Genomic DNA, 21,192 nt, shown 5'->3' with positions numbered 1-21,192 from the left:
TTATGTTACACATTTAAATAAAAGGTTCCTCTGTAAACCTGATGATTGTCAAGTAAGATCCATATTTGATATCCTAAAGTTCCAAAATTTTATGGCAAATGATGCTGAGAAAAATTTAAACACAAAAATATCTCCTCTCACCCTATGCCTCAAAAGACATCATCTAAAGAAGGCTCATTAAGTAATCCCTAGCAAAGCCAGGTGCAATGGTGCGTGACTATAATCCCAGCAACTCTGGAGGCAGAGGCAGGAGGATTTCAAGCTCTAAGCCAGCCTCAGCAATTTAGCAAGGCCCTAAGCAACTTGGTGAGACCCTATCCCTAAAAAAAATATTAAAAAGGGCTGGGGATGTGGCTCAGTAGTTAAGTGCTCTTGGGTGCAATCCCTGGTACAAAAAAAAAGGAAAAAGAAATACCTAGAGCACAGAGGAGGGCTTGGAAAAGGGAAGAGAATAAGGGACTGCCCCTTTTGCAACTGAAGTGGGTAGGCTCAATACCGAAAAGAGAATCCTCTTAGGGAGGACTTAAAAAGTCTTCCTCATTATCAAGATTGAAGTTTTGTACTCTAGCCCTGGTTCTAGCACATAAAGGCAGATTCCTTCTGTTTCTTCATACTATGATCTCTGAAGGTAAAGTGCTTTGTAAATTGAAAAGTGAGTATGGACAGAACAATTTTATTCCTTAAATCTTTTACATGTGTATGTCTCATATGTCTCATCTTCCGCCCAGCCCCTAGAGGACATTCATCAGGTTGAAATGTACAGACCTCCTTTTTCTTTTTCTTTCCCTGTATTTCAGAAGTGGGTACAGAAATAGTGGGCTTAATGCTTGAAGTATTCCATCCATTCAACTTAAAAATGACAAACAGAATTTGCTTTTTACTAGGAAATCTGTTTTCATGTTGAAGATGAAAAACTGGTCTCTCAGCTTTTGGATCTCTAGGCCCCACACCTAGGTTCTAGAGAAGGTATTTTGAGATAAGGTAAAACAGAAACTTGGGAAAATGCACTAAAGGCATGGAAGATATTTTTATTATGCCTGGATCACCAATTGTTCCTTTTTGGGTACTTCTGAATACAGCCCAGAAAGACTGCAGCCAAAGACCAGGGAGGCAGTACAATACTCAAGAATGAGTTCAGCCTATAGGGTCAGGAGGGCCTGAGTTCAAATTCCAGCTCTTTGACAGACTAGACATTTAGACAGTAAATTTATTTAGTTCACTCTGGAGCTATTGGTACTTAGAGAGTTAGCAAGATTGAAGACCTATCATAAAACTAGCACACAACAGGCACAAAATAAATGTTACTCAAGGGGAAAAAGAGCAAACTAGTACAAAAGACTGAATGTGAATTCACGCATCAGGTAAGGAAGACTTAGGGAAACCCTCGTTAGCAACAGACCAGAGTTGTAAGTTGATCAGAATGGGAAAGAGTTGATTGGGAGAATATGTTGTGCTATTCTAACAGCATATGGATCTTGTACCAGCCAAAGCAAATCAAACATGAGTGTTTATGGAGCACTTGTTTCTAAAACAAGTATAGGGCTGTGTTATTGACACACGCCACAGGAGATTTGAGAAGGCTGTTGGTGGAGATGTTAAGAAAGCTGGCATGCTTTCAGTTCTAATCTTTGCTACTGCATACTTATGGGTGCAATTGACCTTGGCCCTAGAGAAAAGAAATTGTGGAATGAGACACAAGAAACTTGGGTTCTGGTCCGAGCTCGAACCTGAGCAAGATACTTCATATTTCTCAGGCCTCAGTTTTTTCTTTCGTGTTCTAAACAATAATTCTCTATGTGCCAACTCGATTATCACTATCCCCACTTTCAATCAATTGTACTATGGTTCACAAAGATTTAGGTAGTACTTGCAGGAACTGGAATTCAGAGTTTACTATATTGTCTCTCAGTATTAAATGAGGGGGGTGGATCAGGTGAACCAAAGCATTTCTAGTGTTGAAAACTAAATGATTCTTGGTGGCTTAAAACTGGAGTTTCAAAAGCATTCTAAACACTCAGCACTAGACAAAGCCTATCTACTTAGAATCTCATTCATAATAGGCAAAGCCTAGCTGGATGAAAAACCTTCTCAAATAATTCTCCACACTCAGGGCAAAAGCTGGAGTACAAATACAACTTGAGGGTCCTGAAAGAATAGAAAATGAAATTCATAAAGTTATCCCTGGATAGGCTCTTGGAGAAAACTCTAACTTAACTTACAGATGGAGATAGGGAGGCCACAAAAAGAGAAATAGCTTGGCTGGAAACAGCCAGTAAATAAGTAATGGAGCACAAACTGGGTCCTATGCTCATGGTTTTCCTCACAGTTGCTAGCCACTTGGTCTTCAATCTTTCAAGCCATTTTGACCTTCACTTTGATATTTCTTTTCCAATTGGTGGGTGACAGTCACTGCCCCTAGAGCAGATTACCAGCCTCTGCCAACACCTTTTTACTATAAATAATGGCTCCTTCTTTGTAACTGCCCCTGGTATATCCTTTAGCAGGACTGAAGTTGAGGTTTCTTCTTTTGCCTCTCCTGATGATGTCTCAGGACAACAGTGTGCCTTTGGAGGCTAGAACTGGAAGGGACATCAGGAATTACAGATCAACACTTTCATTTCATTCCATCCTTGAAAAGCTGAGGAAACAGGTGGGAAGGATAGCTCAGTTATGGAGTGTTTGCCTAGTATGTATGAGATCCTGGGTTCAATTCCCAGCACCACAAAATAAAAAATAAATTTAAAAAAAAAAAAAAAAAGCTGAGGCCCAGGAATAAATACTTTCCCAAGGTTGAATTAGTAGAATAAATTTCAGAGTCTGATATTCTCCTTTTTCAATCTAACACTAAACACATGGTTTCATAATTTATTTCAATCACTGGTAATTGAACACCAATCCAGGTTTTTTTGCTTATTTGTTTGTTTTGGCACTGGGATTAAACCTAGGGGTGCTTAACCACTAAGCCACATCCCTAGCCATTTTTATTTTGAGACAGGGTCTCCCTACATTGCTAAGGCTGGCTTTGAACTTGCAATCCTCCTGCCCCACCTCCTGAACTAATGGGATTACAGCCATGTGCCGCCTGGCCAGGTTTTTGTTTTTGTTTTTTGATTTAAAAAATATTAGCATCAAAATATCCACAAAAAGTAGAATTGTTCTCATCTTGCAGCTCAGAGAAATTAGTGGGAAATACAAGAACAAGCCAGATCTTGGTAATCTGGCTCTAAAGCCCCCCTTTCTCCCAACATCATATGGCCTAAGGTTTTAAAGAGTATACATAATGGTGAGGAAGATGCAGCTAAATAATCTTCCCAAAGACCAGCTGTACCATAGGTATCTTTGTCTCTTGCCCTATACATTTAGTTCAGTTAACTCGACAGATGATTCTAACTGAAGAGATGGAAGTGGGTCATGATGAATATAAGAGTGGAGAGCAGAGATTCAGATAACACAGATAATTCCCAAAGAAGCTATTTGTTTTATGTTAATTGGGTACTTTATAGAATATACTTTTCCCCCTGCATTTGCCCAATTAGACAAGTCTCCTTCATTTATCTCTTACTCATCTCAGGATTCTAGCACCACAGTTGCTGATGGACCTTGGTTTCCTGAATTATGGTTTCCCATTCTCCTAACTTGGTTTTTGATCTCTTACTATATTCTTAAATTCAGGACTCTGTCTCTCTGCCACAGCCAACATCCCTAGAACTGCCTTCTAGCTGATCTGACCTAGAGGATCTGTCAGTCACTTCAATATTTGATTGATCTTCTGTTCTTCCAGTGAAAATCAAGAAAGATCCCCTTAGTTTTAATGAAAACAGGGCGACTCAGGACCCACTAAGGCACAGAGCCTTTTTTTTTTTTCTGCATGCTATTCCTTTCTAGGAAACAAGCTGGACCTTATTGCTTTGCTGTGACAGCAACCTTCAAGAAAGCCAGCTGTTTCTCAAACCAAAGTAATAAAATATGGCTCAAATCCCTGGGTGTGGAATGAATACAGACAGCTGTTTCTTATGAGTTGCTCTGGCAGTCTCCCTCATATTCCTCCCAACAGAATTCTCTAGTCACCATGATGCTTATACTGGCAGACAGTGGGCCTCCTGCCTTTTAAGGAACTAATGCCACTTTGATCAAACATTCATCTCTACACGTTGAAAGATGATGATGCACTGCTACTGCTCCTGGATCTTTCTAGATTCTGTTTTCAAGTCACATCACTAGAATTACTAACATTAATAGTCCCTTACATTTGTACAGTATAATGGCTTTATACAGGACTTACTAGAAATGTGCCTTAAACAAGGCTGGGCAGAAACTATTATTCCTTGTTTATAGAAGAGGAAACTAAAGACCACAGGTAAGTAACTAGCAAGCCCAGGCATTGCTCACAACTCTCCCTACCTCAATGTTATCTAGAGGATCTGCATTTTAAACCTTATTTGTATAATGCAATCTAATATCTACTTAGAATCTCATTCATAATAGGTAACAGAAGTATTTAGGCAAGGCCCCAAAGTCATCCTGAAGCCTCTGTATCAGTTAATTTTCCTCAGATCTCTGATTTGCTGTATGCCACCACACTCATAACTTCAATTTAAAGCTCAGGCCTGCCCACTTCTGACTTGGGGCAGGCAGGATCCAGGCTGCTAAGCACTATGGGTCTAGCCTTTACCCCATCTCTGTGGGTAACATACACCATGGACCACTTACCTCCCCTCGTTATTTCTGAAGTAGACCCTCTTTGAGGCTCCAGAGGCTACTACTACATTAGAGGGAGCAATCTGACAGCCAACGGGTCTAGTCAAGTCTGAAGAAGAATTTGATTTGGGCTGCACAGGGCCTCAGAAATCAATAGCCTAACCCTTAACCGAAAAAAGAAAAGCAAATTAAACCCAAAACAAGTAGAAGTTAGGGGCTGGGGCTGGGTCTCAGTGGTACAGCACTCGCCTAGCACACATGAGGCACTGTTCAATCCTTGGTACAACACACAAATAAAGGTATTATGTTCACCTACAACTAAAAAATAATTAAAAAAAAAAAAGTTAGAAAATAACAAAGAGGAAATAGATGGAATAGAACAATGAAACCAAAAATTGGTTCTTTGAAAATATCAACAAAACTAACAAACCTGTAACTAAGCTAATTAAGAAAGAAAACACAAATTACCAAAACCAGAAATGAAAAGGGGAATATTACCACTGATCTTATAGAAGTTAAATAAATTATAAGGAAATACTATGAATAATTTTAAACCAACAAATTAAACAATTTAGATGAAGTGGACAAATTCCTAGAAAGACAAAAATTATCCAAAGTGACTAAAAACAAAACAGGAAGTTGATCTATTATAAGGGGGGGGGGGACTTAATTAGTAATTTTAAAATCCCCCCTCCCCCCCAAAAAAAAGCCCAGGCCCACATGGCTGCATGGTGAATTCTATCAAATATTTCAAGAAGAAATAATAACAAGCCATTACAAACTCAGGAGGAAACACTGTAATTCATTCTATGAGGTCACTATTACCCTAATACTGAAACCAGACAAAGATACAAAATACTATGGACCAAGCCTGACCTGGTGGTACATGCCTGCAATCCCAGCTAACTCAAGAAGCTGAAGCAGAACCAACAAGTTCAAGTCCATCCTGGGAAACTAAGAGTTTGTCTCAAAATAAATAAAAAGAGCTGGGGGTCAATCCCCAGTAATTGTGGAGAAGGGGGCGGAGAGGGAGGAGGGAAGATACTACAGATCAGTATCCCTCAGCAAATTTTAAAAGAATTTAATTCATTTTTAAAATTTAAAATCAATTATATGCTACAACCAAATTCTAGGAATGCAAAGTTGGTTTAATAACTAAAAATAAAATTTATATACCATGTTAGTAAAACAAAAACATAGAATCTGCAAAATCTAATACCTATCCATTATAAAACTCTCTTAGCCTGGTATAAGGCGTGTTCATTCTCTCTCTCTCTCTCTCTCTCTCTCTCTCTCTCTCTCACACACACACACACACACACACACACACACACACAATCTTAATGATGAAAGACTCAATTCTCCCCTTACCCCCGAACTAGAAACAAGGTAAAGTTGTCTCTTCTGACCACTTCTATTCAACATTGTATCAGATTGAAGACTAAAGGTACCAGTTGGTGAAACCAGGCAGACTTAAAAAAGAAAAAAAAAAAAAGATGTATCATTATGTCACTAATAAGCAGATTTTTTTTAAAAAATGGATATCTGATTATATCACTTCTCTACTCAAAATTCTCCAATGGCTTCTTACTTCACTCAGGATAAAGCACTACATGATTTGCCCTGTCTACCCTTGTGACTTCTTTTCAATATTCCATTCTCCCCCTTGCTTACTTACTCTCTAGTCTTACTGGTTTCCTTTTACTCCTAAAATACAATAAGCATGCTCCTGTTTCAGGATCTCTGAACTTCCTGAACTCCAAACTGCCAGAATGTTATTTCCCAAGATACACATATAGATCACTACTACAGTTCCAGCATATTCCTGGGTAGATCTTTTCTCAGGGAGGCCTTCTTTGATAATCAAGCTGCTCACTATTTCCTTATCTTGCTTTATTTTTCTTCACGTTTATTCATTTATACACTTCTTTTTTCTTCTTCTTCTTCTTCTGTTTTTTCCCCCAGTAACAGGGATTGAACTCGGGGCACTAGACCACTGAACCACATCCCCAGCCCTCCCACCACACTTTTTTTTTTTTTTTAAGTTTTGATTGTTGTTTTAAATATTTTTTTTAGTTGTAGATTTAATTCATTCATTTATTTTTATGTGGTACTGAGGATCAAACTCAGTGCCTCACACATGCTAGGCAAGCGCTCTACCACTGAGCTATAACCCCAGCCCCCAAGTCCTTTTTTATATTTTATTTAGACACAGGGTCTCACTGAGTTGCTTAGTGCCTGACTTTTGCTGAGACTGGCTTTGAACTCATAATCCTCCTGCCTCGGCCTCCCTAATCACTGGGATTACAGGCATGCGCCATCACACCCAGCTTCATTTATATACTTTCTTCCATGAATATAAACTCCATGAATTAGAAACACAAGGGAACTTTCTTAGCCTGATAAAAGCCATCCACAAAAAAACCCCAATGATGAAAGACTACATACTTCTCCTGCCCCAACAAGAGAAAACTATTTTATTCACTGGTACATCTCAAATACTTAAAATAGAACCTGGTTCATAGTAGAAGTTCAACAAATACTCAGTAAATGAATCATGAACAAGTACCTTCAAAAAGAAAAATTTATATTGGAAAATGACAAGAAAAAATTTGGAAACAACTGGCCCATGAGGTTGAGAAGGACAGGGTTTTTAGGTCATAAAAAAAGAGCCAATATAGGATAACATTAAAAACTTAGTTCTCTGGAGCTAAATTCTTTTGGGTTCTAAGCTTAGCTCTTCTGCCTACAGGTCCCTAAGTCTCAGTCATTTATAAAGCAAGAATATCACCACCTACCTCCTAAGTTGCTATGAAAATGAAATTCATGTACAGTATTCATTATACTACTGATAATATAATAGATGCTATAATTAATTAATGCAACATTTTCTGAAAATTCTGGCCTTCAAAAAAGAATTTAAAACAATGGTAGAAATTATATAGCTCCACCCCTATCTTACTGATGCACATAGATGTTTGTAGGACTACTGCCCTCCAGTCTGCTATTTTAACTTCTCTTTCTTATCATTTTCTTTCACCCTTCCCATTACTAACAGCTTTCAGTACCACCTCCAGCAGCTATTAATATAGTACCTCCTCTCCCTTTTTTAATATGTTGCTTTTAATCATATTGGGGGTTAGAAACCAGAATGATAAATTTATTATTAACAACACATAAAAACAAGAGTTAGCACCGGCTTAAGGATGACAACCCTTTGCTTCCCTCTTGTTTTTTATTTAGGATCCGGAGAAATGAGGCTGTTAGCTGAATCTATTATAAGGATAACTCTACATTATACATTTATTTATATAGAAACTTTTTGTACTGGGAATTGAACCCAGGGGTGCTTTACCACTGAGAGACATCTCTAGTCCTTTTCTTTTTATTTTGAGACAGGGTCTCACTAAGTTGCTGAGGATCTCACTAAATGGATGACCTCCAAGTTGCAATCCTCCTGCCTCAGCTTCCCAAATAGCTGGAATTATGTGCCACCACACTCACCTTTAAACCATTCATATTTTAAAATAGTAGTCAAACTGTTTCAGGAAAAATATGATCTACCCAGGCCATGGAAAGGCCAGAAACTGTAGAAGTTTAGACTACCAAGATAAAAAGAGGTGTCAACAAGAGCCTGGAAACTCATAGTATGAAGAAAAGGTTGGAGTTGGCTATGTGAAATCCAAGAGCACCAGGTGCAGATGAGACTCCTCCATGGCTCCTCAGGCAGAGAGAGGGAAAAACAAAATGTCCATTAGGGAAAGAGCAAGATGACAGGAAACTGGAATGACTATGGCTTTCAATAAGATATGCAACTACAGTATAAATGCCTTTTTCACTATAATTTGGGTAAGGAAGGGAAGGGGGCAAGAAATCTGATCAAAATAGGAATAGCTTTCTCCTGAGATGACACTAAGGAAACAAGGCAACTTCTCAGAAAAACCATTCCGTGAGAACAGACTTACACTAGGATAGACTCTTGAAAACTGCTTTAATATCTATGCCAGCAGTGGCCTTGCAGCCAGGGCATAAATGCATTTAAAGCCACATTCTGCAACCTGCATGCTGTAAACTGCAGCTGTGAATGCTATCTGGCTTTGTCATCTGTGCTCTGGAATGCTTTTCCTTATGGAAAAACTGAGCTGCTGTGGGAAGGGTCAACAGGAGAAAGGAAGGAAGAGAAGGTATGGGAGATGTTCTACAACAGAAATTCCCAAAGGAAAACCTTCCCTTTTACTTTGGTAAGTAGTAGAGTGGCAAACAAGTCAGGGGCTGAGATGCTACAGATAGTTATAATGCTTTCTTCTCATTTTCTTCTTTCTTGTTTCTTTCATGCTGCTTTATGGTTCACAATGTGGCATTTCTCATTAGCTTCTCTACAACATCCCCACATGGTTGTCAAACACACAAAGGTTGCGGGGCAGGCAGGCATTCCAATTTTACAAATAGGGAAATAAAAGTTGTCGAAGGGCACACACTGAAATAGATAAAAACCCAGGTTTTCCAACTTCAACCCAACTCTCCAAGTCCCCAATTTGTGTCAGTCAAATGTTTATGGGATCTATGTATTGGACATTTTCTTCTCCTTTCAGGCCTATTTAGCTGGGTTTCTGCCTACATAAAGGTTTTTCCTATCTCAGTCTTTGAACACCTTCCCTCTAAAAAATGTTGCTCAGAAGGGATCACTAATTCCTGACTGCCCTTCTGAACCTCTCAAATATAGAATTCTTAAAGAGGTCTGTCTTCGTGAATTTTCTAAGAAAAACCAGGATACTAGAAAGATTAGCAGTGCAGGAAAAGCCATCAAATCAGGAAAAACAAGGGTATTATTTATATTTAGACTGAACTAGGTACTACAATCAGCTTTATGGGGTGTCAGACATAAAGCCTGAAAAATTTTTCAGCTTCCTAAGCCTCAATTTCCTTATCTTTAAAATGGAATTGTCTAAATAGATTAAAGGAAATCTAACAAAATAAGTTCTTAGTATGTTGATTTCCTTCCCTTCACTATCTGTGGTCCTCCTTCTTCTTTCCTGACTTCCCATTCATATAGCCTTACTATATAACTCAATCACCACCACTACTATCACACTTTTCAGGACTAAGAGAATTATAGGATTTTCTAAGGCTAACCTAGGCTCTAGGTAGGTCATGGCAGAAACTGAAGTCAAGAAAGCCTCAGAGTTGTGGAGGTCATATTGAAAGAGCTTATGGGAATACAGGCAAAACTGCCAGGTCCCAGGATACCCCCCAGCAGAAAGCAGCTGGCAGAAGCAAGAAAGAAGTAAGCCTGCTTTGCCTTACTAATAGTAAATTAAAATGATACCAGACAAAAGTTATCTCAACACTACTCCCAGACCAGGAGGCTACCTATCCCAATATCCAATCTTTTAGTCATGGCGTAGGAAAGTAATCACCTGTAAGTTATCTGTACTAAGGGTAAAAATAATCCCCAAACTTGTTAGCCTGTATCTTAGCCCTAGCTTGCCCAGAGTCTGACCAAGAACTCTCACTCACCAGTATTGAGGCTGGACTTAGCCAGTTATTTCCTCCTTTGGGTTACAGGGTTAGCAGCAACTGCCTCTGGGAACAGTCCTCACCTATAACAGAGAGAGAAGTCCATTAGGGGTCCTGTTCAGAATAGATATTAACTTAGTTAGGATAGTATGGGCATTCAAAGTTCCTACCCTCATACATTTTGCACTTTTTTTTTTTCCAGATAGTGCTAAGTGCTATTTAAAAAAAAAAAAAAAAAATCAAAGCAGGGTAAGGAAGGAAAGAAATAACGAGGAGAAAGAGTAGAATTCTATTTCACATAAAATAGTCAGGGGCTGGGCATGGTGGCACACGCCTGTAATCCCAGCAGTTTGGGAGGCTGAAATAGGAGGATCATGAGTTCAAAGTCAGCCTCAGCAAAAATGAAGTGCTAAGCAACTCAGTAAGAATGTTTCTAAATAAAATACAAAATGGGGCTGGGAATGCGGCTCAGTTGTTGAGTGCCACCAAGTTCAATCCCCAGTACCACACACACAAAAAAAAACAGAAGGTGGCAGAAAACATGTTCTCTAGGCTCTAGGTGATATGGCTCAGAGCTCCCTACCCATTTACAAGCTAGCCTAATATCCTCTCCATTTACTTGCAATTCAGTATAAAGACTAAAGAGTCCTTTAACTTGTGTTTTTACAGAATACAAGTTAAAGGACTCTTTAGTCTTTGAGCCAGGTGGTTCCAAAGACTTCTCTAGTCTATAATCTGTAGCTTCTGTGAGGACCAAACCACAATGAAAAGAGCCATTTAGAATAGCCACTATCATTTACCTCACACTTGGAAATAGATTAGGTTCTAAGCTAAGCACCTTATATGCACTATCTTGTTTCAGAGAAGGAGTGAGAATTGTTTCAAGATATAAATAGAGATATGGTAAGGGGGGACTCCACATCTGGAACAAAACGGCAAAAACAAAGACCTGAAAGATATCTACAGGCCCAGGTCAAAGGAGGGCAGGTGGGCGCATGGACTGAACTAGCAGCAGCACCTCCAACTCCACATGTCAACAAGGTGAACTCATCTTCTATTTCCCAGCCTCCAAGGTTTAGCAAGTGGTATAACCATTTCCTCATTTTTTTTTTTTTTGGTTGTAAATGGATCTTTTATTTTATTTATTTATATGTGGTGCTGAAGATCAAACCCAGGGCCTCACACATGCCAGGCAAGTGCTCTACCACTGAGCCACCACTCCAACCTCTTCTCTACATTCTTAAGACTCTAAATGTTCATACTGTCAATCCCACCTTTCCCTTTTCCACAACTGCCAAGTCCTTGTGTTTTATTTTGGTTTTCCCTCTAAGGGCTGTATATTCACATGTTTTTTCCTTATTTCCCTACTGTGTTAACTTCTTTTTCTTCTTGCCTATCTACCTACCTACATACCTACCTATCAAGTGCTCAGTGGGTATCAAACCCAAGGCCTCATGCAAGACAGGCAAGCACTCTACCACTAAGCCACATCCCCATCAGCCTTCAACTTCCTCTTGATTAAGGATCGAATCAGCAGGGCTGGTGGTATAACTGAGAGGTAAGGTACTTCCCTTGTATGTGGCACATGTGAGGCCCTGCGGTCAATCCCTACCACCAAAAAAAAAAAAAAAAAGGATCACATTATCTCCTCCACTATTGAAATATTTTTTAAAAATTACTAGCATTACAAGGACAGACTATCATAGTAATCTCCCATCCTACTCCAATCCACTGCATCCACACTGTGAAATGGTCCTAATGCTACTCCCCGGCTCAAAAAAAAAAAAAAAAAAAAAGTCAAGGTTCCCTATCACCTCAACCTTGTTCTCTAGGTATGACATGATCTGGTCTTCATCTGTCTTAACCTCTAGTGAGCATTCCAGCTCCCATACTTTTGTCCATGCTGTTGTTCATTTGTACATATTCAAATCCTTCTTAATTTTCAAACTCTGCAAAGCTATAAAGTTATTCTGAATATTTTCTCACCACTCTATGGCCTTACTATACATACATGGTTCTGAGTTAGCGCTTATGGAGAATGCAAGGATGATTGTGAATAGTCCTCATCCTTAGGCATCTTGCAGTTCCAGTGTATCAAACACCCACAAATGACTGCTAAGAATATTAGGCAGGATCTAAAATTGAAAGAACTTCATATATTTGAAAGTGGATAAAGAAATCAGTCTGACCAGGTCTCTCAAGTTTCACAGAAGTGAAGATTTAAACAAGGTCTTAGAACAGGGAAAGACACTACTATGTCCAGGCACTGGGCTAGAAGTTAAACTATTAATCCTCATAATATCTTATAACACGCCCGTTTTACAGCCAAAGTAACTGAAGATAGGTGAGGTTAAGTAAGTGTGTCACTCGCAATCAAATAGCCAGAAAGTTGCAGAGCTAGGATGTGAACTGAGGCTTTGCCAAAGCCTATGTGTTTTCTCTTACTTTATATAGGTCCACCTTACTTCATTACAGAGCAACATGAAAGTAGGACCAAATAAAACTCTAAAGTTCCTTCTACCTCAAAATTCAAATTACTTGTCTTAGGGAAGGGGATGCCTTTTGCTATGTATTCTCTGCAAAACTTTTCTTATGGCAGGATTAGGGTCTTATTAAATATAACAGCTCAAGCACCTGACATAGCCTAGCAGATAGAAGATATTAAGTATTTGTGGAACACATGTTTGGACAAACCCTGCCCCATCAACTTTTGTTCTGAAGACTAAAAGAAAGGTCCAAAAACTCAACTTCCATGTTCTGTCAGCCTCAGAATCTACACCAATCTCAAGTACCTAACAGTCTATTGATTGGAGGTATCCTTTTCTTATTTTCAAGAGTAAGGGTAAAAGTGAGGAGAGAAAAAGATAAGGGAAGTTGGGCAGGAGTAGAAAAAAAGAGAGGAAGAAAAAAGTGGTGAAAGGAAAGAAGGTAAGGAAAGAGACAAAATGAAAGAAAATGTTGGGCAGGATTGAAATGTCTGAGGCCTCGAGATTGAAAAAGGTTTCCTTTATTTTCTGGTTCCAAAATCAAGGTTTTGTTCTGTTTTTAGATTGTTTTTAGAGTAGTAGTAGAAAATTCCTTTTTATAAATTTTAAATGAAGGGAACTTGCCTATCTAAATCCCAGATCAAATCTGTCAGCAAGAGGTAAAGTGAAACACTTAAGCTTCCCAGGATTCCCATCCCCAATCCTCACTAACTGTCCCAGCCAACCACAATCTGGTTTAGGCTGAAGATAGAAGTCAAAAGACCAAAGTTCTTCCTCTATAGTCCACTGCTTCCTTCTTTACCAAGTTTATCTCAGACTAGTAAGACCTGGGAATCTATCTTTTCTTAAGGATACGCAGACACTGACGTGACCTGGAGGCTTCCCCACAGTTCCATGTGATAAATACTTTCTTTGGGAAAGAAAGGTGTTTCTTTCTGATTAGTTCTTCAAAAGTATACAAGTAAACTGGCAAAGTCCCTTCAGAACTGTCTAGGTCCTGGGCCTAGACCTAAATCTCTCTCTTTTTTTTTTTTTTTTTTTGGGGGGGGGGGGGCATTTACAGGGAATTGAACTCAGGGGCACTCTACCACTAAGCCACATCCTCAGCCCTATTTTGTATTTTATTTAGAGAAAGGGTCTCACTGAGTTGCTTAGCTCCTCATTGTTGCTGAGGCTAGTTTTGAACTCCCAATCCTCCTGCCTCAATCTTCCAAGCCACTGCGCCCAGCCAGTTCAATTCTTTTTAGGCCTGATCTTCACCTTATATACAGGTATCTCTTCTGCCTAAATCAGAGGATACTGGGCTGAGAATCAGAAACCCTACAATCTAGCTCCAATTCTTTTTCTAATTCGCTGTGACTGAACAAATAATTTCACCTTCTTGGACCCTAGTTATCAGATCTGTAAAATTAGGGTGATCATATTTGCTCTTCTGAAGGACCAAAGATGACTTACAAGAACAAGTTAACTGTTGACATCTATGGCAAGACATGAAGTGGTAATGAAGGAAGACGGGAATGACCTCTATAATAACCTTTTCAGTTAAAAGAATCTTCTGAGTGAAAAGAATCAGGAAACACTAGGGCAGACAGACTCACTATCTATACCACCATCAAAATTAGGCACCCTCAAGACTAGAAAAAGTCCAAAAACTATATGCACATAATCCCAATAGGTACAAGCAGACAGAAATTAAGAACCAGTAGAAGTCACAGATTATTCAGGGAAAAGTGACAGAAAGGTAAAAATAATCAACTTAGTGGTAAAGAGTCTATGCTCTAGATTAAGAGACATCTGGGTTTGAATACCAGCTCTGCTTCACTGGCTTTGTAACCTTAGGCAATACACTTATTTCCATGCCTCAGTTCCCAACATCTGATTTAAAAGGTTTCTGCTTCAGAAATGTGTTACCAAGAAAAAAATGATATACCGTGGGAAAGCCCTATATCAGAGCCCAGCAATAAGTACTCAATGATAAATACTGTTATTCCATTCAAGTAACACAAAAGGATAAATACAAAGCAATAAAAAAGTTCTAAGGGAGAAAAATGTAATTTGCTACTACTACCTATGTATAATGCCTTGTGCCCAAAGCCTTAATTATTCTCATTTATTCCTAATGACCTTTTAATGCCACAAAAATTATCCCCATCTTACAGAAGAGGAAACCAAGCCTCAGAGAAATAGAAATACCTTGTCTAAAAACTACATAGCTGGAAAGTAGAAATGACTGGCACCCAGATCTGCTCCAAAGTGTCCTTTCCCTATATCTTGCAATTTCAAGTGTCCTTTCCCTATATATCTTGCACTTTCTTATTCCCAAAGACCTCCTTGCATATCAAAATAGGTGCCAATGACAAAGTGTTAGATCAAATTGTCTCATTTTGTACTTGGTTTTGCATGCCTGGAACAAAGATGGGCAGGGATGAAATCCAAGTACACCAACAGATAGGGCTTGATAAATCAGGTCCTCCTTAGGAGACCTCCTAAGGTCTCTCTTATTGAGAGCTTACAGAGGCTTTTACCACAACCTAAAGAAATGTTACAAGTAGGCCTATTCTGAAAGAAAACACCTGATCAAAACACCTTATACACCAATATGGACAACTTTCCAAGCATGAGCAAATACTGTGTCCTAGGTATTCACTCTGTCCACATTTCTGGGAAGCACTCTACTATGGCCCAGATAAATGCCAACTTAGTCTAAAAACAAATGCTTCTCCCATGGCCAGGTTATTATATTCAAGCATTCCATCTAAAAAAATAATAGGAACAGGTTCTACAAGAATACAAGGAAATAGGAATCTATAGTTGAAGGTTAGAGGAAGAAAGCCAGGAAGTGAACATAAAGAGGACTTAAGACTTTCAAAGGGTAGGGAATCAAGCAAAAGGTCAGGGACAAGAAAAAGGGAGCACTGCAGGGGAGAGAAGAGGAAAGACTTTGACAGAAAAAAATATATATCATCTACATTTATAAAACTTTGTTTAAAAAAGAAAAGAAAATGAAGATTAAAAAAAGAAAACAAAAAAACCCTTGCCGTTCTAGAGCCTGCAGAAAGACTGGATGAAAGAGGTGTTACTGGAGTGGCATCTTTCTCAGGGAGGGAAAGGAAAGGGGAAGCTATGTTTTCTAGTCCTTGTGGTGGTAACCAAGGCAAGGGTGAACAATCGCTGGAAATCATCATAACCTAACAGCTCCAGGCTCCCACAGGCAGGGGCTCACCACAGACATTTCTGCTATAATCAGCTCTGCGGGCTCACAACTGCCCAGATGCAAGGAGTAAAAAAATGACACAGATCAAACAGTCCTTGCTTGTCCCAACCAAGCTTGCCATTCAATTTGCTAGTACTATACCAAGTATCCTAACCTCTTAAGTCTCAAAACTGCCTCAACCCTTCTATGAGGCCTTCTTTTCCCAGAACTGACCAAACCCTCTGATCTTGTCATTCTACCAGACTCCTCCCACTCATAAGGACACCTGACCTTGACTTTTTTGTCTAGAGTAATATACCAACTGGCTGTGTTGTCGTGTGGGTTAAAAACATGACCTCACAACATAATAAAAATGCAGCCAGGTCACAAAATGGCTCGGTAAAATGCTACCCTACTCCCCAACAAAGACAGGTGTCAGGATGCCCAGCATATCATAAAAGGAGACCCAAAAGGGCAGCTGGTTTCTTAATGACAGGAGATGTTAAAACTCTTGAGCCCCAACTCATGTCCACATACGAGAACATAATGCATGCCATAAATAGATGAAACTCAATCCAGACAGTCTCCAGGCTGCCTGGAGGAACGTCCAGAGAATACAACAGATGTGTTAAGACAATCATTCTTGCCTCTGCAAATTCTGAGCACTAACAGCATTTTTCCTTCCTCAGCTAAAGTTATCTCCAGTTTTCCCCTCCTCCTTCTCTAGAAGAACCAACCCTGCAGGAATTATCAAGGGAGGCACAAGTAATTACTGTTTTCTTTTCCCCATGCTAATGAGACAGTTGGATGGTTCCCCATCCCCCTCTTGAGCTGGAAGGGAGAATCTAAAGCTTTATAATCAGTAACAACACACCAAAGCTGAAACCAGACAGTGCTCTGTGCAACTGAAACTGTGTTGGAAGATAGCATTCTGTCCCTGATGAGGCTAGAGCTGAAAAGTTCCTACAATTTATAGAAAGGGAGTTAGACTAGGGCAGGGAGATCTTTCAAGTCAGAGGGAAGTCAATGGCAAGCCAAAACCAATCTCCTTACTCCCAACCAGGGTACTTCCCAAATCACCCTATAATATAGAATGACTTTGAAGTTATTCTCATTGTGCAGTCTGGCATTGCAAGTTTCAAGTTCACATATCAACTTCTAAACAGGTATTTAAAGCAATGACAAAACTGCAGATGCAGACTCAGCCCAAGAAACCAGGTCTGAGGTGGAAGGCCAGGGTATAAGATATGATTCCGATCTTATCCCCAAAATTAAAATCACAAGTGTACTACTGTGCCCACCTCCCCAAAAAAAATCTGATTTTTAGGTGAGATTCAGCTCAGTTACATAAAGACTACGTACACAAGAATGAGGTCTGGATTTATCCTTAGGAACGAACTTCAGGTCTGGTGGATAAAGGTTCTCTGGAGTACAGACCACTAGGACCTCAGTCCGCTATTCCCCTCAGTATATAGATAAAAAAAAATTGAACCCAACACTCTCAGGGGATTCAGACAAGGGCCCAAGATGAAGCAGGGAGACTGAAAGACATTAAAATGAGAGCTAGCCATGTCCTGCCTAACTATGGTCAAAGAAAAAGGAAGATATGATCTCTAGAAAAAGGAGCCAGCATTTGCACATGCTGTGCTGAGAAAAAAATGGTTTAAGTTTTTAAGTTGGAATAATTTATAAAATTTAATAAGTTTTGTTTTTTCAACCTGAAGACAGGCTCCTATAGTCTCTTGCCTTGCCTCTCAATGACAACCCCAACTCTACCATTTCAGTGGGATTCAGCAACTCAAATTGTTTTCAGACTAATTATAACTCCAGGTGGAAAAAAATTTAAATCAGTCTTACCCTTAATTCCCATCCCCTACCCATATATAAGCCAACCCTTCCTCCTTGTCATCTCCTACACTGACTGGGGCTCTTGTGGTACTCTAGCATATGGTCAGTGCTGACCACCAGACTTCGCCTTCCAGAGGGAACAAAAAACAGGTGCTTCATTCTACAAATGGGCCCAGGTCCATGTGAGAGGCCCTATCCTTGGTCAGCTGCCTAAGATTTCTGACCCCTCCTAGGACTACTCCAAGGCCATGCTTCTCAACCAACAGTCATTCTCCAGAGATTGCCTGCCAGTCAGGACTTCCACCCTCCTGCAAGGAAGGCAGCATGGTATGGTAGAAAAAGCATGCAAAAACACCTGTAGTTGAGCCCTGACTTAGTCATCCAACCTGGGTAACAATAGTACTTGGATCACTCTATTTACATGTCTGTCTCTTTTTATAACAGGCCAGCTTTGTTAGTTCTTCCTTATCCAGAAGCCAGAAATATTTAGTTGTTCCTTTGTATCCTCAATGAGCCAGGCACTAACAGTCCCTGTTTATTTAATAATACTCTGAGGGGCTGAGGTTGTGACTCAGCAGTAGAGCAATAGAGTGCTCGTCTTGCACGTGCAAGACCCTGGGTTCTATCCTCAGCACCACATAGAAATAAATAAGTGAAATAAAGGTATTGTGTCCAACTACAACTAAAAAATAAATATTAAAAATAATAATAATACTTTGAAAGTTCTCATGTGTGTGAAATGGTGATAAAATCACTCTAAGCTGGGTGAGATGGTGCATGCCTATAATCTCAGCAGCTCGGGAGGCTGACACAGGAGGATCACAAGTTCAAAGCCAGCCTCAGCAAAAATCAAGGCGCTAGGCAACTCAGTGAGATCATGTCTCTAAATACAAAATAAGGTTGGGGATGTGACTCGGTGGTCAAGTGCCCCGGAGTTCAATCCTAAGTACCACCCCCCCAAAAAAAATCACAGGGTTATGAGGACAAAAGGGGGGTGGGATTGAAAGTTTATAAACTGCCTAAAAACTGCCTATCTGGTCCTTCTTCTAAGGATGTTGGATGCCCAGGGCCAAGTGTTTGCCTATATTGAACCAGACTGCCCATCCTGGAGATGTCATGCTTTGTTGAAACTAAGGTCAGCAGGACGTGGCTCCCAGGGTCTATTCCTTTCTAGTAATCAGATCGACTGCAAGTGCCTAGACCCCTGCCAATAAAAACAACTAGAGATAATCATGATTACTCTCTTCACAGTGAATGGCAGTGAATTTCAAGCAAATGTGTAGACATACAGTAATATCTTAGAATGAAAGAAGTGGGGAGCTTTGGGGGAAAATAAAAGGGAAAAGGCTATGCTCTAAAATTGAGGACTTAGTGAAAAAAATTCCAAAAAGCAGCCAAAGTAATCCTTACAAGTTTACATGTCTGTCTAAAGGGCACAAAAACCAGGTGCTTCATTCTACAAATGGGCCCAAGTTCATGTGAGAGGCTCTACAAGGGCCAGAGATACAAAATGAATTAATTGAAATCACACAGTAAGCCAAAGGCAAAAATAACGTTGGAATTCACCACTGTGGTCTTACCACCTAATGCTTTGTTCCATCCTACATGGCAAATGTACAATGCTATCGGAAAAAAGGGAGTGAGGTACAGGGACTCAGTGATGTGGTAGAAGAGGCATACAGTAGCTCCCCACTACAACAAACTTTTTTGTATAGGGCCAGATAGTAGTTTAGGCTTGGTGTGCTACAGTAGGCTCTGTAGTAAACTTTACCACTGCAGTGCCAAAGCAACCATGGACGAACAAATAAGTTCCTTGGGTCTATAGTTGTAAACCAGTAAAAACTACAAAAAGGTAGTGGGCTACCTTCAGTTCATGACCCATAGTTTGCTGACATCTGTTCTAACTAGTCTACTGTCTCCAATCACATCTGACAATCCACTATATACAATGTACCACAACTCTGCACCCTCAATAGATCCCTTTTGCCTGCAGGATAAAGTTTAAATTGTATCTCATCCTCTACCATATCCCTTCCCTGCATATTATACTCAAACCACACTAAGCTGTCACCTAGTTGTTCCTACCTTTTGGCCATGCTATTCCCTAACACCTGTAATGATCTTCTCCATCCTCTGCCAATATCTCCCATTCAAGAACAAGCCCAATGCTAAAACCTGTGGACTTTGACAAAGACCTGCACCACCCGAGGAGGTATCCTTCACTCTTCCTGATCCCCCTCCTCCCCAGATAAAACTTTCTCCCCCCACTTTTTTTACTGGTGCATTATAGTTGTATGTAATGATGGGATTTGTAATTACATATTTGTGCATGCATACAACAATATGAGTTGGTCAATAATTCCCCAGCACTTCCTCCTTCCCTCCCTGCCTCTCACCACTAGGTCCCTTTTCTCTACTGATCTCTCCCTTTTTTTATTTGTTTTTGGTGATGCTGGGGATTGAACCCAGGGCATTGTGCATGCAAGGCAAACACTCTACCAACTGAGCTATATCCCCAGCCCCTTCCTTTGATTTTTTTGAAATCCACCCCCATCTTTCTTTTTCCTCTCTGGCTTCCACATGAGAAAACCATACAACCTTCTGAGTTTGACTTATTTCACTTAACATGACGGTCTCTAGATCCATCCATTTTCCTACAAATGTCATAATTTCATTTTTATTCATGGCCAAATAAAATTCCACTGTGTACATACACATTGTCTTTATCCATTCATCTGTAGATGGACACCAAGATTGGTTCCCAGGTAAAACTTCATCTAACACACCCTCCATATGTTCTTGTTACAGCGAACTTTCACATGCCTGCCTGTCCTAAAGTAAGCCCTTGAAAGTAAGTACTATGTTTGATACATTTACATACTATTTTCAGTACCTGATACACAGTAGGCACTCAAGCTTTCCATCCACTGAATAAAGTTTGTTCTGCCTTACATAATTTGTCCCTCACTCACCTGCCTCCCGACTCACCACAATTCTAAAAGTTTCTCAGAAGCAGGGACTTTGTCTTATTCAACTGTATTCCTTGCAGTACCTAACACAGCAGCCAGTGTGTCTGCCAACTTAAAGAGGCTTCTAGCCTGAGAGTGTATTACTAGAACATAGTATCTTTGGTTCTAGGAGATTCACGAGATGATTCACGGCATTAACAGATCTTCAGTTCACGTCAAGGGGTTGACTCCACCTCCCACCCTATCAGGTTCCTCAAGGCTAGAATATGAGCTCTGTTCCATAAGGAAGAATCCAACCCATCAAGGCTAGTCAGGGAAGCAAGAAGGGCCAAGATCAGTTATCTCTCAAGATGGTTCTTTCTGGCCTATACTGAGTTAAAGAAACTGGATATATATTAAGAGAATAGGGTTATTTTCAGACCACCTTGTCCCACTCTTAACACTAGCTGTAAACTAACCATAGATACAGAGTTAGCCCTAG

The 21,192-nt window shown here is 39.9% G+C and overlaps 1 protein-coding gene and 1 non-coding gene across 5 annotated transcripts in view; both read right to left on the bottom strand.

The window, feature by feature from the left end:
- Positions 1-21,192, bottom strand: part of Raly (RALY heterogeneous nuclear ribonucleoprotein) — a 77,940-nt gene that overhangs the window by 35,764 nt on the left and 20,984 nt on the right. For 3 of the 4 annotated variants that reach the window (XM_076851706.1, XM_076851705.1, XM_076851708.1), the window contains exon 2: positions 10,216-10,298. The exons of the other annotated variant lie outside the window; for it this stretch is intronic. The gene's annotated coding sequence lies outside the window, so the exon portion shown is untranslated. The remainder of the gene's footprint in view (positions 1-10,215; positions 10,299-21,192) is intronic. 4 annotated transcript variants of the gene reach the window in all.
- Positions 20,187-20,259, bottom strand: Trnaa-ugc (transfer RNA alanine (anticodon UGC)). Its single transcript has one exon. It is a non-coding gene; the product is annotated as a tRNA-Ala (tRNA).

Source organism: Callospermophilus lateralis, chromosome 3 (genome assembly GCF_048772815.1).
Source record: "Callospermophilus lateralis isolate mCalLat2 chromosome 3, mCalLat2.hap1, whole genome shotgun sequence".
Lineage (NCBI taxonomy): Eukaryota > Metazoa > Chordata > Mammalia > Rodentia > Sciuridae > Callospermophilus > Callospermophilus lateralis.
Note: the sequence above shows the minus strand (reverse complement) of the source record. Positions and strands in the feature narration are given on the sequence as shown.